Here is a 19,508-nt window from a genome sequence, read left to right on the forward strand (position 1 = left end):
GGTTGGGGTCCCAAAGACCAACAGCTCTATGCACATGTATAGAGGTGTGCACGTACACGCATGCCCGTGCACGCGCGCGCACACACACACAGCATCACTGGCCAAGGTGATTATGCAAATAATGGGACACTGGGCTGCTTCTCTCATGGGAACCAGCCTGCGGGCAGTGCAGTACTTGGGGCACTGAAAGTGCAGTCAGGAGGTGCCAATCTCGACAGTGATCCTTATCATGCTCTTGGAAAACACCCATGGTGTCAACCACGAAGACCATAGAACAGGAAAGGCCCAGAGAAGGAGCCTTCCCACAGCAGTTTAGCAAGGCCTATCCTCAGGGCCACCCCAGAGTTCCAGGAGATTAGGCTTTGGCTTTACCTAACACCTCCGTACCACTGTCCCTGGCAGCCAAGAGCTGTCCCGGCTGCAGTGCTTACTCAATAGGCTTCATTCCAAGGTATGGATCTTAGAGTGCGCCCAAGCTCATTATAGCATGTAGGAAATGACATTGCTGTCCACGTGGCAGGGGACTTTGGGAAAGTTCTCTCCCATCTTGGGGCATCAGCTTCTTCAACTAAATGTGGCAGCACTGGACTTTGCGATCTTTAAGGACCAGTGTATTCTACAACTCTAAGACCCAAAGGAATCACTGAATTCCCATCTGCTCAGCAGTGGGGCAAGAGCTCACCTGGGCACCTGCCTGACCTGCTTATTTCTACAAGGGAGACCGTCAGTCAGCCGTGTCTGCAGTGAAATCTTGTGTAACAGCTCTGAGACTAAGCACACATAATCCCATCACCATGCCAAGAGGTCAGCTCTGTGCTGACCCTGTTTTGGGGATGTGAGGTCAGTGGGCTAAGAGTCACAGACCTGGCTCTCCTCTAACCATACCTGTGGTTTGGGGCAAGCCTCTGCTCCTCATGGGCTCAGAGTTCAATGATCTGAAGTGAGGGCCAATTACCTTCCAGCTAGTATTCCCTTTTTTCTTTTTCTTTCTTTCTTTTTTTTTTTTTTTTTTTTTTTTTTTGTAGAGATGAAGTCTCACTATGTTGCCCAGGCTGGTCTTGAACTCCTGGCCTCAGTCTCCCAAAGTGCTGGGAGGGATTACAGGCATGAGCTGCCATGCCTGGCCCCAACTGGTATTTTTTAAGCCCCCTCTCCCACATGCCCTGGAAGGTGGGAAAGAGGGGGAGTGGGAAGGGCCCGGCTCAGGGCCCGGCAACAGACATGAACAAGTAATTCATAAAACAAGAAATATCAATGGTTACCAACCATCAAATAAACGGAAACAGACACTAGATGTCATTTTCTACTACCATACTGGCAAAGAATAGGAAGATTAACAAAACCCAGATTGGTCAGAAACAGGCATTCTCTGTAGTCAGTGCCCTGTGTAGGAGCCAAGTTGGTACCATGTAGCAGAATGATACACATGTAACTCTCAGCCCCTGCAAAGAGATACTGTGACAAAGATATTCACTGAAGTTTGTTTATAATAAAGAAAAATTGGAAACAACAACCTAAACAGACATGAAGGGAAAGCTAGCCGAGTAAATTATGATATTCATGAAACACTATAACTCTGCAAACGGGCCATTCTACTTCTGAGGCTGAGATGATGGAGATGGTCACTGTTCCCATTCTACACATCTACGGTAGCACCTCCTTATCAGCAGTGTTACTTTCTGCGGTTTCCATGATCCACAGTCAGCCATAATCTGGAAACGTTAAATGGGAAAATTCCAGAAATAAACGATTCATGATTGTAATCCCAGCACTTTGGGAGTCTGAGGCAGGCAGATCACTTGAGGCCAGGTGTTTGAGACCAGCCTGGGAAACATGGCGAAACCCCATCTCTACTAAAAATACAAAAATTAGCCAGGCATGGTGGCACACGCCTGGAAACCCAGCTACTCAGGAGGCTGAGGCACGAGAATCCCTTGAACCCAGGTGGTGGAGGTGGCAGTGAGCCGAGATCACAGTGCCACTGCGCTCCAGCCTTGGCAACAGAGTGAGACCCTGTCTCAAAAAAAAGAAAACAATAATTCGTAAGTTTTAAATTGCACACTACTCTGGGTAGCATGATAAAACCTCGAGACATCTTGCTCCTTCCCACCCAGGAAATGAACTGTTCCTTGGTCCAGCAAATCCACGCTGCAGATGCTACCTGCCTGCTAGTCACTTAGGAGCCATGTGGGTTATCAGATCAACTGCTGTGGCAGTGCGGTGCTTGTGTTCATGCAACCTCTGTTTTACTTCACAAGGTCTCCAACACACAAGAGTAGCGATGCTGCATATTGTCATAATTGTTCTATTTTATTACGAGTTATTGGTGTTAATCTCTTACTGTGCCTCATTTATAAATTGAAGTATCATAGGTATGCATAGATAGGAAAAAACACAATGTATATAGGGTTTGGTCCCATCCACAGTTTCAGACATCCACTGGGGGTCTTGGAACGTGTTATCCTTGGAGAAGGGGAAAGATACTGTGTATCTGAACATTTTACAGTGGGTGTGTACTATCTTCCTAATCAGAAAAAGATGTTCAAGGTATAAAATACCCATAAAAATATGATCTTAATGAAGATGGACAATCTACCACATAGGTTGTGTGGGGAAAAAAATTACAAACAGCGTAATACACTATATACAGGTGCATGTTCATGGGATTTTCAGCAAAATGTCAACATTTCTGGTAGTGGAATTTCCATTTTGTTTAACTTCCTTATATTTTTTTCCTTCCTTTGTACTTTTACGTATAGTCTGAGAAATTTTAAGTAAGCAGATATCATTTTTAAAAACTAATATTAACTCTCACTTTACTTCCCTAACCCAGGAAAAATCCATAGCAAGGAATAGCTTCCCTTTGGTTGTCTTTTTAGTTTACCATTATAAATTCAGAGTTAGTAAGTGTCTGGTACAGAGTAGGTCCAAAAAGCAGTGGAGGTTTTTTTATTAGCAAGAACATGGAAAGTCATTTTGTATTATTATTATCTTATTTCAACAGCTTTGGGAGTACACGTGGTGTTTGGTTATCTAGTGAATTATGTAGTGGTGAAGTCTGAGATTTTGGTGCATTTGCCACCCAGGTAGTGTACACTGTGCCCAACATGTAGTTTTTTTATCCCTCACTCCCCGAACCTTCCCCACTTCTGAGGCTTCAGTGTCCACTATACCACTCTGTATGCCTTTGTGTACCTATAGATTAGCTCCTACTTATAAGTAAGAACATATGGTATTTGATTTTTCATTCTGAGTTACTTCATTTACAATAATGGCCTCCAGTTCCATCCAAGTTGCTGCAAAAGACATTATTTTGTTCTTTTTCATGGCTGAGTAGTATTCCATGGTGTGTATATATCAGATTTTCTTTATCCACTCATTGGTTGATGGGTACTTAGGTTAATTCCATATATTTGCAATTGTGAATTGTGCTGCAATACACATACATACACAGGTGTTTTTTCAATATAATGACTTATTTTCCTTTGGGTAGATATCTAGTAGTAGGATTCCTGGATTGAACGGTAGATCTACTTTTAGTTCTCTGAGAAATCTCCATACTGTTTTCCACAGAGGCTGTACTAATTTACATTGCCACTGGCAGTGCGTAAGCGTTCCCTTTTCACCACGTCCACACTAGCATCCATTGCTTTTTGACTTTTTAATAATAGCCATTCTGGCTGGGGTAAGGTGGTATCTCATTGCGGCTTTAATTTGCATTTCCCTGATGGTTAGTGATGTGGAGCATATTTTCACGTTTTTTGGCCATTTGTGTATCTTCTTTTGAGAAAAGTCTATTCATACCATTTGCCCATGTTTTAATGGGATTATTTGTTTTGTTCTTGCTGATTTAAAAAACAGTGGTTTTTGAATGGCTAAAAAATAAAAGTCAACTCTGGTTCTCACATATCTGGGAAGGTCCCCACCCACATCAGTAGTTCTGCCAGCTGGTACGAGAAACACCTGAGCTGCCCACAGGTGCCTGGACACCTGACTCTAAATCACCCCAGCCTTCTCCTAATAGATTCCTCTGATCCTTCCTGGACCCCATCACCACCTTACACTGATTTTGCATTCTGAACTTGGCTCCCAAAAGGAGCTCCCGCTCACCAGATGCTCTGAACACATAAAAGGCAACCTGGTTGGCAGGCCCCAAAGGGGAGATGGGTGGGGCAAGGCAACCACCATCACCATCATTATCCCAGATGCCTGTCACTGAGCACCCGCTCTGTGTCAAGCACAGTACTCTTCATGCACAATTTGTTAGTCAGTATCCCTGTTTAACAGATGAGGATACTTGGGCTTTAAGAAATCAGGTCACCTGCCCAAGGTCACACAACTGGAAATTGGGATTCAAATCCAGACTCCATGACTCCAAACCCTGTGCTCTCAACCACTACTGTCAAAGGATGGGGCAGACAGCTGAGAGGCCCACAGCCCCATCAGCAAACGCCACGAGAGCAGCAGCAAGATGGAATCCTGGGTAGGAGGGGCCCGGGGGAGCAAGTCTGAGCACAACTCTTGGAAAACAATGGAAAGGCTCAACATTGCCCACACTGTGAGAGGTGGCGGACAGAGTGGCCTCCACTGAGCCCTGGGGATCCAATCCAGAAAAGAGGCTGCACATGCCAGAGGGGATGACCTCCACAGTCTAGGATGGAGGCAGGGGGGCTTGGGAATCCCACCCTGGTTGCCTGTCCTCTCCAGAGTGAGGAGGCAAGGGTGGGTACTGTGACTGTGCCCCAACATCTCAGTCAGGAAGACCCCCCTACCCCCAGGTGAACAGGTAAGCACTGAGGGCTCAGCAACTGGGTGAAGACGCAGTGACTTAGGAGCCAAGCCAACCCCCAGGCAGGCCTCAGTCCACAAGCCACACTCTGGCCAAGACACACACAGGATGCACCTGCTGCACTGGCCATGCCTGACATCTTCAGGTCACCTGAATCCAGGCTTCGGCTTGGGACCCACCACTGACAAAGGACAGGGGTCACCTGGCCTGTGGCACTAAGGGACTGCAGTGGAGGTCAGGGAGAAAGCAAGAAGGAACCCAGGACATAGAAGAATCTGGCAAGGGAGTTTAGGAGGTCAGATTCACTAGCCAGGGATTCTCAGGCCTTCTCTAAGCAGGCCTAAGCAACAGAAATCTGTGTTCAAACAAAAGTTACAATGAAAGCCCAGGAGGCGGTCACACAGGGAAGAAGGCTCAGGGGCCAATGACCTGTTGTGTGCCAGCTCTGAGTTTGTTCATCCCTGAGAAGAGAAAGAGGGGAAGAGCCCTGCCCTCCGGAAGTAGTATAAAACAAGGACTCCCGAGGAGGGCAGGGAGGGACCAGTGCTCACTTTGGCCCCCAGCTGGCTGGAGTCAGAGTGGTTTCCTGGGCCAGGGAGATGGAGACAGTTTCAGGAAGGTCTGAAGGTCCAATCTGGGGAACAAGCACGTTCAATTTAGGAATGTGGGGAAGAAATGACCATAGGACAAGTCTGAGAAGATGTCCCTTCAAGAAGCAGCTGAGCCTATTCTGGTCAGAGCAGAGGCAGTGACAAGACAGAGCAAGGGAGAGGTAGCAGACCTGGGGAATGGCCAGGAGCTTGAAGGGATCATTGTTTACCAATTCTGCTTTAACTGAGGAGTTCCAGGATTGGACCACAGTGTGTCACTCAGCCCCACACTCTTGTGGCAACCTGTGCACGTGCCAGGCCTGTCCCCAGCTAAGCAGCAAACAGTTACCCCAGCACTCCATGGGGCTGGGCTCTCAGCAAACATGAGGGAGGGGATGTCAACAGTCACAGGTCTGGTGTTTGGGGCCATCCCCAGGCAGTGACATGGGGCAAACAGAGGACAACCCCCACAGCAGGTCTCAACACCTCATCTCCCAGGAGAGCAGGGCCCCTTCCAAACCTGCCAGGGATCCAGAGCACACACCAGCCCCAGGCAGAGGAGGGTGAGGCTACAGGGAAGACACTCACTTAACCCTGGAGGCAGGTGCTGGAAAGCTCCAAAGAGCTTTACAAAGGCTGGCCTGACTTTGGCCAGGTAAAGGCAGGGCATGTGTGAGAGGAAGAGAAGAGGTTTGGCAGGGAGACCACATGGGTGGGTGAGCAGCAGGAGGCCAGACCCAGGCAGGGGCCATGCTTAAACAATCAAGAAATACTTCAGAAGCAGAAGGAGTGGCAGCATCCTCTGCCTGGGCTGGAAACCCAGGCCTTTCTTTTTCTTCCCCATGCCCTTAGCCTAATTGGCCCCAAAAGGGAGCTTTCCATGGGAGGGGCAGCAGACCTGGGGAAGAATGTGTGGACAAAGACTGCAGCGTGAGCCTGGCCCTGGGGAGCATCCACTACTGGGCAGGACACACCTTGTCCTGCTGGGTCACATGTCCTCAGACATCTTGTCCCCTGGACTGTGTCTCCCTCAATGTCCTATCCCTGAGCTGAATGCCATGCCCATGAGAGTACACAGTAGGCACTCAGCCTGAACTGACTGAGTGAAGAAAGGATGCCCAGCAGGCAGCTGTCAGTCTGTCTCTGGAGCTCAGGAGAGAGCTCTTGTCTAGCAAAAGCGCAGGGAATGATCAGCAAAGAGCAACAGTGGCCTGGGCTGAGTGCTGGCTGCCTGTTGGGCACTGTTCTAGGAGCCTCATGTTGAAACTCAGTCAGTGCTCATAACCACCTTAAAGGTTTACAGGTGAGGAAACTGAGTCACAGAGAGGTTAAACAACTTGCTTAAGGTCACACAGCTAGGGCACGAGAGAGCCAGAAATGGACTCAGACAGATTGGCCCTTCTTAATTGCTATGCTAGAAGTTGCAGCCAACAACAAACATGTGAAAAAATGCTCAGCATCACTAATGATCAGGGAAATGCAAATCAAAACAACAATGCGATACCATCTGACTCCTGCAAGAATAGCCATAATCAAAAAACCAAAATATAACATGGTGGGGATGTGGGGAAAACACTTTTACACTGTTGGTAGGAATGTAAACTAATACAACCACTACGGGCAACAGTGTGGAGATTCCTTAAAGAACGAAAAGTAGATCTATCATTTGATCCAGTAATCCCACTCCTGGGTATCTACCCAGAGGAAACGTCATTGTACAAAAAAGATACTCACACACACGTTTATAGCAGCAAAATTCGCAACTGCAAAAATATGGAAGCAGGCCAAATGCCCAGCAATCAACAAGTGGATACGAGAAATGTTGTTTATATTTATATAGATATATATATATTAGTATTATATATTAGTAATAGTTTATACATATACACACCAGCACACACATACACATCACACCACACACACACACGCACAACACACCACACACACACCAGTGGAATACTAACTCATGCCCTTGAAAAAGGAAAAATAATGGCATTTGCAGCAACCTGGATGGAGACTTTGCATATCCTATCTTCCCTACAGTGCATAGTTAACCTGCGGGAATGGGAACACCAAACATGCACATGTATCTCATTCTTAAGTGGGAGCTAAGCCATGAGGATGCAAAGGCATAAGAATGATACAATGGACTTTAGGGACTCGGGGGAAAGGGTGGGAGTGGGGTGAAGGAGAAAATACTACACATTGGGGGCTGGGCGTGGTGGCTCACACCTGTAATCCTAGCACTTTGGGAGGCCAAGGCGGATCACCTGAGGTTGGGAGTTTGAGACCAGCCTAACCAACATGGAGAAACTCAGTCTCTACTGAAAATACAAAATTAGCCAAGTGTGGTGGCGCATGCCTGTAATCCCAGCTACTCGGGAGGCTGAGGCAGGAAAATCACTTGAACCCGGGAGGCGGAGGTTGCCCTGGGCAACAAGAGCGAAACTCCGTCTCAAAAACAAAACAAAACAAAACAAAAAACACTACACACTGGTACAGTGCACACTGCTCGCGTGATGGGTGCACCAAAATCTCAGAAATCACCACTGAAGAACTTATTCATGTAAACAAACACCACCTGTTCCACAAAAACCTATTGAAATAAAATAAATAAATTAATTAAAACTAATCAAGATTTTCTAAAAAAGAAAAGAACTGCAGCCAAGAGTAGATGGAAGCATGAGAAGAGGGAGAAAAGAAAAGGACCAAGGACAGAGCCCAGGGCAAGGAGCAGCCTGAGGAGGTGAGACCCCAGGGAGGAGAAGAGAGGGGCAGAAGGAAGTCACCGGCGTCCCTTTCACAGTGAGCACTCAATAGGTGCTTGAATGAATCAGTGAGCCATGAAGGCTAGTGAATGGGAGTGATGTAGACACCACGAAGCAGACCGGGGTGAGGAAGGAGAGGGTGTATGGTCAGCTGTGCCCACTGCAGAGAGGCAGGGGGTCCTCAATTTGGAATTGATTAGCAGCTGCCAGCTCTGGCCTATCCCAGCCCACAGGGCCTGCTGCTCAGCCTGGGGCCAGCCAGGTAAGAGAAGGCCTCAATCCACTCGACACAGCTGCAAAACTATCACTCTCTCCATCCACTGGGACCCTTCCTCTAGGCCACGTTCTTTCAAGTGGGGAAAGGATTCGCTACCCAAGTAGTTCACAGCTATTTCTAAAGCTCACACTGCTAGATGTTACCCATTTATAAACAGAAATTCCTCTATAATCAAACTGGACACACAAACGTGGCAACTCCATATTGCCTTTGATTTTGTTTTAAATAAGAAGAGCTCAGAATTGCGTCCTTGACTGTATCCAAGTTACTCCTTTTCCCCATATATGGCTGGATCCACTGTTTGCCAGGACAAGCCGTGTTTTCCTTATTAAGCAATATACAAAGTTAGCAAACAGAGACTGCTTACTGCCCCACATCCCAATCCCGGCTGTCACCACAGGAGCAAGGGCCTGAGCAGGCTGCAGAGCATCAGAGGGCCCCCGTGACAGTAGGCACAGACCAGAACTCTGGGCTGTGGGTCAGGGAGCCTGTCCCAGTCTGGCCATCACTGACCCAGGTGCAGCCTGGACACCCACAACAGTAGCGCCTGCTGTGTGCCAGACTCCAAGAAAAGTCATGTGAAATCCTCATAACAACCCTAAGGTGTGGGCATTATTCTCCCCATCTTACATATGAGCAGAATGAGGCACAGAGAGGCCACATGGTCTGTTTATGGTCATCCAGCTGGGATGGCAGAGGTGGAGAGGGTCCCGTTCTGTCTGACTGCATGGCCCATCTTCACGTTTCCATGGGCCATCTCCTGTTTGCACTCTGGTTTACCTGTTTATTAACTGAGATGGTTGGAAAAAATATTACTCAAGCCCCCTCCAACTCTCCTGTCAGCACTTATTCTGTTATGGGGTATCAGACGTTCCACTGGGCGCTTTGATCAAGGTCTGGAATGGGTAACACAGGTCCTGCGCACTCCAAAGCAGATTCCAAAGGCAGCAGCTTAGGACCTATCTGGAACTCAGAATAGAGGCTTGCTCCTTTCTGCTCACAGGGTTTTCCCAACCCTTCAAGGCCTCCTCCTCCAGGAAGCCTGCACAGGTTTCACCATGACCCTGCACAGCCTGCACCATGACCATGTCCATGGCTGCTGTCTGGGCCTCACAAGACAATCTTTGATGCCCAGGCCTCTGGTATTTGACAGCGGGAACATACAAAGTGGCAGGAAATGTCTATCCTCCCAAGGGCAAGGATCCACTGTGACTGAAGCAGACAGAACCCATTCCCCACTTGGCATCTTTGGAAAATGCACGACTGGGCTGACTTCTCTATGGGTCCCACTACTCCTCAGAACTACCTAGGGTGGGTAGCTGGGTAAACCTGTGGGACTCCAGCCCAGGCTTCTAGGTGTGAATCTTGGGGGTGGGCCCTGAACCTGCAGACTTAGCTAGCACAGGATTTTACAATGGCATCAATGAGACCCACTGCCCTAGGACAATACATGCTGGTCTCTTCCCCTGTCCCTCCCACCTCACATCTTTGTTCCCACCTCCTACCTCTTCCTCTATATACATGAATCCAAACATGTAGCCTGTGGGAGCCCCACAAAATGCCACATGCCTATGATTTCCTTTATAATTGCACTTTTTAGTGTTTTCACATTAATCTGACAATAATAAACATAATAAACAACCAGCACTCCAAGCTGCTTTTCATACCCCCAGGAACTAGAGGATTTTAAGACACATGGGGTGGAAAAATGCACTGTTTCTGACTCACATCTCCTTGGGACCTGCCTTCCATCCATTGCCTTTTGATGTATGTTTTGCAGAAGTTAATATCAATAGATATTAGCTAAACGAATACATGAATGAATAAATAAACTTTAAGCAAGCCAGTCTCAAGCAGTTGATTTATTTCACATTGGTAGAATTTTAAAAGATTAGCAAATGTTCCAGAAATGACTGTTACCCTTGGATGGCAGAAGTGTTTTAATCCGTGATGATAGTTTGTCTTGTATTATAACCTGACATACCTTTTCCAACCAGGCGTTGACTGGGTGCTGCAGTTTTTTGAAGACACCTCACTGCCCACTGCAACCAGATACCCCTGACCCGCTACAATTCAGAGTCGTTTCTTGGAGCTTAACCCCACATAGCCCATCACCACCCAGGTACTTCAGACACCCTGTCTTCTTTTTTGTTTTGAATTAGAGCAAAATGTTTATCATTTTAATTAGTAGTATGTATTTTTGTAAGAATGTCAAACGATACCAAAGTAAATGAAGTAAACTATGACAGCTCCAACCCCAGCCTGAGCACTGTGGGCAGACAGGGAGGCCTCCTCCTTTCTTCTCAGGAGACCCTATGGCCTTCAACACTGCTGGCTCATTTGAAGTCACTGAGTACTTAACAGTTAGCACAGTTCAGTTCCACCTGCAACTACCGAGAACCCAGTCATCACCAGGTGCTTGGTGACCCTCCAAACCACTGTCCTCAACACCAGGACATCTCTGCCTGACTCCCCACAGCCACCTCTCCCCCATCCAAACCATCTCACTTATGGGACCCGATCATCTTTCTTCAACTTTGTTTAACATTGACATCAAATATAGCAACACACCTGTTGGCCATTTGTGTGTCCTCTTTTGAGAGATGTCTGTTCTGGTATTTTGCCAGTTTTTAATTGGATTATTTGGTTCTTTGAGTTCCTTGTATATTCTGGATATTAATCCTTTGTCAAATGAATAGGGTAATAGTCTCTTCTCATGCTGCTAATAGAGACATACTCAAGACTGGGTAATTTATAAAGGAAAGAAGTTTAATTCACTCACAGTTCAGCATGGCTGGGGAGGCTTCAGGAAACTTACAATCATGGCAGAAGGGGAAGCAAACACATCCTTCTTCACATGGCAGCATCAAGGAGAAGTGCCGAGCAAAAGGGGAAAAGCCGCTTACAAAAACATCAGATCTCGTGAGAACTCACTGACTATCAGGAGAACAGCATGAAGGTAACCATCCCCATGATTCAATTACCTCCCACTGGGTCCCTCTCAATACACATGGAGATTATGGGAACTACAATTCAAGATGATATTTGGGTGGGGACATAGCCAAACCATATCAAATGGATTGCAAATATTTTCTCCCATTCTTCTGATTGTCCCTTTACTCTGTTGATTGCTTCCTTTGTGGTGCAGAAGCTTTTTAGTTTTATATAATCCTATTTGTGTATTTTCACTTTTATTGACTGTGCTTTTCAGGTCTTCTACATATGGCCAACAGGTATATGAAAAACTACTCAACATCACTAGCCATCAGGGAAATGCAAATCAAAACCACAATGAGATACCAACTCACCCCAGTTAGAATGGCTATTATCAAAAAGACAAAAGATAACAAGTGTTGGTAAGGATGTGGAGAAGGGGGAATTCTTTTACATTGTTGGTGGAAATATAAATTAGTACAGCCATTATGGACAACAGTATGGCAGTTCCTCAAAAAACTAAAAATAGAACTACTGTATGCTCCAACAATCCCTCTTCTGGGAATATATCCAAAGGAAGAAAGATAGGTGTATTAAAGAGATACTTGCATCTCCATGTTTATTGCAGCATATTCACAATAACCAAGATATGGAATCAACCTTAGTGTCCATCAGTGGACACAGAGAAAATGTGATATATATCCACAATGGAATACTTTTCAGTCATAAAAGAGAATGAAATCCTGTCACTCAAAGCGACATGGATAAGCTTGGAGAACATGTTAAGTGAAATAAGCCAGGCATAGGAAAGACAAATACCACATGTTCGCATTCATGTGAGAAGCTAAAAACGTTGATTTCCTAAAAGTGGAGAGTAGAATAGTCATTATTAGAGGCTGGGAGGTGGGGGAGCAGGAGATAGACAGAGGTTGATTAACAGATACAAAATTACAGCTAGATAGGAGCAATAAGTTCCCATGTTCTAAGCACCATAGGGTGGCTATAATTAATAACAATTATTGCAAATTTTCCAATAGCTAGAAGAGCAGACTTTGTTCCCAATGCAAAGAAATGATACATGTTTGAGGTGATGAATATGCTAACTGCCCTGATTTGACTGTTACTTATTGTATGTGTGTATCAAAATATCATACTGTACCCCATAAATATGTACAATTGTGTCAATTAAAAATAATAATAAAAGCAAAAAACTTGTTAAACATAGCAACACACCTCACTTCTCAATACTGATAAGAGTTCTCCATCCCCAGAAGGAGTTCTTCCATCCCTCCAACACTCAGCCCCTACCTGCTTTTTCAGACAGTCTCCTATTTCACTTCTGCACATCATCTGAACATCCCCTGGTCCTTTCTACAAGTCCCCACTTTCCTGTCTTTTAAAGTTGCTCAAGACCATCCCCCTGGAAGTCTTTTCCACCCAACTTTGCAGGACCAAATCACTTCCTCATGAAATCACTTCCTCACTTCCTCCATGAAGCCTTGCCTGATGCTACCAGCTGGAAGCAATGATTGATTGCTAAGCAAACCTCACCCTGGAGCAAGGCTCCTGAGACAGCTGTGCTCTCTCACCTGGCCTGCACTATGCTCCTGGCCAATTCAGGTGCTGTGGTTGGTGCCCCAGCATAAGGCTCTGGACCAAGATGACTGATCCCTCTACAACCCCCCTTGCAGGCTGGATCCTCACTGTCAAAGTGGACTCTCCTGGCCAGGCACTGCTGAGGGTTAAGGGAAAAATGCATCTAAAATCTTAGCCCAAAGCCCTATCCAAGGGACTCAACAGAATACGGCTTAACATGGCCAATTTTTGTTCCTCTGAACAGCAAATGGATGCAGAGCCTCCCTCTCTGCCAAAAGCTAAAGCCAAGTCCACAAGTCCACATTGTCCACAGATTGGCAGGAGCAGGGGCCGAAAAGGGGGAGAGTTAAGCTGCCCCACACCCTGTAAGGTCCTAAAACACCACCCACACCTAAATAGCTTAAATTGGGTTTGGCGTGCACTGAATTTCAGCTTGTACCCCAAAGTTCTAGTCCCCCGGGGGATACTGGTCTAATGAGGCAGCCCTCAGGCTAATGGTCAGAACACCATCCCTAAGAGAAGTGAGTCTGTCAAACAATCCAGTCACAGGGCAGAGCCTAGGGGCTGGGACAACCCTCCTCCCCTCAGCCAGTGCCCAGGATCCACCAGCATCCGTGAGGAGCCTAACCCCATGCAGCAAAATTCATCTTTCCGGGGCAAGTCCCTCCTTGCTCCTGCTTGCTCTTCCCTACTCTACGTCCAGCCCCTTCAACCTAACTTCAGCTGGAGCTATGCCAGAGCATCCACTACACACTACACACACATGCACACACCCCACAGGTAGACACAGGTGAGCCGTGGCAGTCTCCTGGGCAGGACCACCCTTTGGCCAGGTGGGGCTGGTCCAGGTGACTGAAGAGCAACAGCTTAGGGGAAAGAGCCAGAGGTAGGCAAGCAGACATGGGTGGCTCCCATGCTGGTGACTCCCACTGCTCTGCCCAGACCTCCCTACCGAGCCCCATCCAAAGGCCCACTCCTCACCTCCTGCTGGATGAACCTCAAACATGGCTCATCCAAATGGAACTCACTTCTCTCCCTTCCAGACCAGCTCCTCCACCAGCACCTCCAACTCTGGAGTGGCTCTGCCCTCACGCAAGCCCCTCCTCCTCCCTCTCCTTTAGCATCCATCCCATTGGCAAGTCCTGCCCTTCCTACCCTGCTTCTCTTCATGCCTCTGCCACTGCTCTCACCAGGATTCCCACAAGAACGACTGAACCAGTCCCCCCTTTTAGACCCTTCTTTCACACGGTGGCCAGGGTGATCTTCAAATGCAAATCTGACCCAGTGTGCCTAAAGCCAAAGCCCCCTCCAGGTACAGTCTCCTGGGCAGCTCACAGGGGCTGCAGCTCCAGCCCCTCACCTGCCCCGCCCCGCCAGCTCTCACACCTCCTCCTTTCACTCTCTTCTCCAGCCATGCTGACCTTACCTGCACCCCCTCATCACGAGGCCCCTGCACATGCTCTTCCCCTGCCACAGTCAGTCTTCCCAGCCCCTTGGCCTGGCCCGTAGTCTCCGTGCTTCAGGTCTGCGTTCATGCAGGGTGCCTCCCTGGCCACACTGCTCCATGCCCAGCCCCACATGCCGCCCTGCTTGTCCCTCCATCCCCCTCACTGCACCACCCAGTACCAGAGAGACCATCCCATCCTCAGAGAACTTTCCACTGGACTGTGAGCTGCCTGAGGGCAGGCATTGGACTCTGCCCTGCTCCTCGCTGCTACCCCATGCCTGGCTGACAGTAGGAAACTGTGTGGGGGCTGAACAAGTGAAGGAGCCGCTGATAAGGCAGGAAGCGGAAGTGGGCAAGCAGTGTGAGGGCCGAGGTCCATCCACTGTGTGTAGGGGCTGCCCCTCAATGGTCCCGGGCATTCCCTCCTGCAGGCTGGTCACTGGAGGAAGATATCCCCTCTGGGGATGCACCATGGGGCTGGTGCAGCAAATGGAGGTGAACTATGAGACAGGAGATTCTCTCCGCCGGGCCCCAGCCCAGAGTCAGGAGCACACAGCACAGGCAGGTCCAGTCTCCCCTCAGCTGCTCACAGGCCCGTCCAACCCACCAGGAAAATCTTCCGTACAGAGGACACTCCTAGGAGAGGAGGAGGCTGTGCTCACACCACATGGCCTTGCCTCTGGGAGTCAATGCCTTGTGTCTGACCCAAACCCAAACCAACCAATCTGGCCTGCCCCAGAGCTTCCTGCTCTGGATTTCTGGGCTTCTCCTGCTCCTACAGGTTCCACCCAAATTCCTTAGGTCCGAATATTCCTTGAGTCTATCAGGGCACAAGTCAAGAAAGTAGGGCTGAGAGGTAAAGCACAAGTCACAGACTCAATGCCCCTTCCCCACAGACCAGACCCCAGCCCCTACCTAGAGCCCCCACACCTGAGTGGTCCTCCCATGACTCAGGGATGCCCTTCCCCAGCCAGAGACCTGGGGTGGGCTGGAGGGTAACATCAGCCCAACTGTCAAGGGCAAAGTGCCAGCTCCACTTGCCATGGTATTATTAAAAGTCAACTGTCTCCCAGGGTGGTGGTTACATGGTGTTTGCTTTATAATAATTTGTTAAACTGAACATTTTCTGTATGTGTTATATTTCACAATTTTGAAAAAAAAAACAAAAAAAAAAAAACAAAATTTTAAAGGCAACTGTCTTCATGGAATGTAAACCCTTGTGAATGCCAAAACTCAGGCCAGTGCCAGAACCACCAACTAGGCACTGATGGAGCCATGTGTGGAGCTGCCTAAGAGGGCCACACTGCCCTCAGGGCCTGTCACTGCAGGCCAGTGCTAACAGGGGAGAAGGCTGTGCTGACTCCCGATTAAGCGACTTTGTCCCAGGAAATCAGAGAAATCTGGGAGGGTGGCACACACTGCTCTCTAGACTACCCCACCCCCACTCCATGCCTCTCCCCAGTATCCACGCAGCCTCTGGACCCCAGAGGCCCATGACACCCAGGCAGCAAAGTCAGGGATGAAGCAGGGACTGAGGCCTCCCTTCTGGAAGAGAAAAAGCTGCAGAGAAAGCCAACAGTTCACAGGGGTGTCACACTGGCCACAGACACACAGAAAAAGGCTCAGCCCCACTATTCAAAGAAAGGCAAGTCAAAGCACAATCAGATATCCTTTCACCCAACTAACTGGCAACAACTAAAAGAGAAGTAAAGACAGGAGCAGGAAAGGAGGAAAGCCCTCTCATATGCTGAGGAGTGGAGTACATGCTGGCCCGCCTCTCTCGAGGGCAATCTGACACTACCCTAGCCATGCATGCCCATCCAGCAATCCCACTTCAAGAAAATGCTAAAGGAGATAAAAGGACGGGTTTGCAAAGATATGGGTACACTCACATTCAGAGTAGCAAAAAGTCAAAAGGATCATAAGTGTTCATTAATAAGAGACTAGGCATGTAACTTATGGTATGATAGAACATTCTGCTGCTTATTCAGAAGAAAGTAGTAACTCCTTAAGTATGATTGAAAGATGTCCAAGATTTCGTGTTGGGGGAAAAGACTGGTTACAGAACAGTGTAGTATAATGTGATCTCATGTATATCTGCAAAGTGTATGTGTTTATATATGTGAGTATTCATTTCAGCATACACATGCATATAAGTCACAAAGGCAAAACTATCTGGAAGGATAAATACTTAAGAGTAGCTATGGAGAGGGCATATTATGAGGGAAATTCACTTGCTCTGGATGGTTTTGATTTTTATAATGACCATGTACTATCAAAGAAGTGATAAAGACATCCCATTAAAATAAAGCACTATGTACCCCCAAAAGGCCTAAATCCACAAGGATAGGAAGAACATAAGAGAAAACCATAGCAACAAAATGTTGGAAACTGGAAAGCAGATGGATGAGGGGAATTGACTTAACAGACCTAAGTAAACTAAATCCTAAGTCAGCAGTGAAGAAAGCCAAAAAGCCACCTGACATTTGCCATAGAATTATACAAAGCCTTAGGAATTAGAGGCACCAGAGACCTGTGGAAGGAGGGGTTGAGAGCAGGAGGGCCAGCTGAAAGCCCTTATCATCAGCCTTTAGAGGTACAGATGCCCTCTCCAACTCCCTGCAGCCAGGTGACTGTCCCCCTCCCTGCTGATAGAAGACTAGAGGATTTTCTGGGAAGAGTTAAACAGAAGGACTCTAGTCTGGGGGACACCAAGCACAGATGAGAGGTAAAGTACCATACTGAAAACAGAGAAATTGAGTGAAAGTTTACATTCTGAATGTCAAGGCCCCTTGACTTTTCCCCATCAGACTCCCATAAGGCTGGCAGCCAGGTGAATGTCCTTAAATCTGCAGAATGGGAGGGGGCTTCTCCGAGTCCTCCAGCCAGCCCTAGAAACGAGTCAGAAGTTCCCCAAAAAATATTGATGTTCTGTGAACAACACACACACAGTGTTCCAGTTTCTTAGTGAATATGAATGAACAGGCAAGAAATACAAGACATTAGAAGAAATTATCTAATATGAAAGACAGAGAACAAAGAAAACAGAATAACAAAGCAATTTGGAGGAAAGATTCAATGCAAGGAGAGAAAACTTTAAAGAATAATAGTGAATGCAATGAGAAGTGATCTTGCTTCCATGAAACCACAAAGGATGCTACAAGGCAACAACATCATGCAGAGAACCAAAAAGAGTTCTTGGAAATTAAAAATATGATAGCAGAAATGAAAAACTCAGTAGGAGGGATAAAAGATAGTGTTGAAAGACTCTCCCAGAAAGAACAGTAAAAGGAAAATTAGAGGACTATGCTAAGAAGTCCAACATCCAAACAATCAGATATATCAATTATTGCCACAAAAATTCTTAATAACAACAATATCACAGTGTCTTAAAACAACAAACATTTATTGCTCATGTATCCAGATATCTGCTAATCTTGGTTGCTCCACCTGTCTCTCATACCTTCCTGGAATCCAGTGGGCTAACCTGGGCATGTTCTTCTCACGGCAATGGGGGCAGGCAAGAGCAAGAAAGCTCAGTCACTTTCAGTGGCTTTCAGTCCTCTACTTGTATTGATTACCAACACCGCCTTAGCCCAGAGGAAGACATATGGCTGAGCCCAGAGTCAGAGTAGGAGAGGCCACAAAGTTACATGGCAATGCGCATGTAGACAAGGAACAGGCTGTTTTTGCAATCTACCACATAAGAGTTCAAAAAGGGAGGCAGAAAATAGAAAGGATAGAAAGATAGATAGATAGATACATAATTCTAGTAGATTTCCTAAAACTAAAGGACATGAGTTTCCCAATTGAATAGCCCACTGAGTGCCTAGCAATGAAACAAAATAGAATTATACCAAAATCATACCAAATGTCAGTTTCAGAACATTGGGAACTGATATGATTTGGCTCTGTATCCTCACACAAATCACCTCTCAAATTGTAATCCCCACATATCAAGGGAGGGACCTGATGGGAGGTGATTGGATCATGGGAGTGGTTTCTCCCATGCTGATCTCATAATAGTGAGTTCTGATGGTTTTATAAGTGTTTGGCAGATCCTCCATCATGAGCTCTCCTCTCTTCTACCACCTAGTGAGGAAGGTACTTGCTTCACCTTCGCCTTCTGCCATGATTGTAAGTTTCCTGAGGCCTTCCCAGCCATGTGGAACTGTAAGTCAATTAAACCTCCTTTCTTTATAAATTACTCAGTCTCTGGCAGTTCTTTATAGTAGGGTGAAAATGGACTAATACAGGTCCAAAAAAAAGGTCCTAAAAGCCTCTAGAGAGAAAATAATAACAGGTTTCACACAAAAGATCAGGAATCAAAATAGCATCAGAATTTTCAACAGCCACATCAAAAACTAGTAGGTAATGGAGAAAACCTTCAAAATTCTTAAGGAAAATTACTTCCAAATTGGAATTCTATACCCAGCCAAACTATCAAATTAAGTGTGATGGGAAAGTAAAGAGTTTATAATATGTAAGTGCCTTTAAATGCAATGCACCCTTTCTTGGGAATCCACAGGGAGTATGCTCTGACAAATGAGGGAGTAAACCAAGCAGGAAGGCATGGGATTCAAGAGACAGGAAATCCTACTTGGAAGATAAATAAAACTAGTTACCAGGATAATGGTGAAGGAAAATCTCAGGAATACATATGCACACCCGGCATAGAGGGCAACCAGCCCAGACCAGAGCAAGTCTGAATGTTCCAGGTGAGATTTTTCTCAGAAACATTAACCTAGTATATACCTAATGCATCTAAATACATTGACAGGAGATTTATATAGCTGGAGGACAGTGTGCAAACAAAATAATGACAAATACACAGAAAACTAAGCACATAACAATAATTATTAATTATGGAGGAACAAAACATTGTGTAGCCAAAAGAAAATGCTCATAGTCTCATATGACATAGCCCAAATAACTGATTTATCAAAACACAGAACTCTTTTGGGAGTATAGGGGAGTATCATGAGGGCATGGGATGGAGCATGTGGGTGAGAAGTATAAAAGAAAGCTGGAGGCTAATCTCCCACAGTGAGAAGTCAATAGGTAATGCTCAAAACTAAACCTTTTTTTTTTTTTTTTTTTTTTTTTT

The sequence above is a fragment of the Rhinopithecus bieti genome, unplaced genomic scaffold, assembly GCF_001698545.2.
Source record: "Rhinopithecus bieti isolate Rb0 unplaced genomic scaffold, ASM169854v2 scaffold_5889, whole genome shotgun sequence".
Classification (NCBI taxonomy): domain Eukaryota; kingdom Metazoa; phylum Chordata; class Mammalia; order Primates; family Cercopithecidae; genus Rhinopithecus; species Rhinopithecus bieti.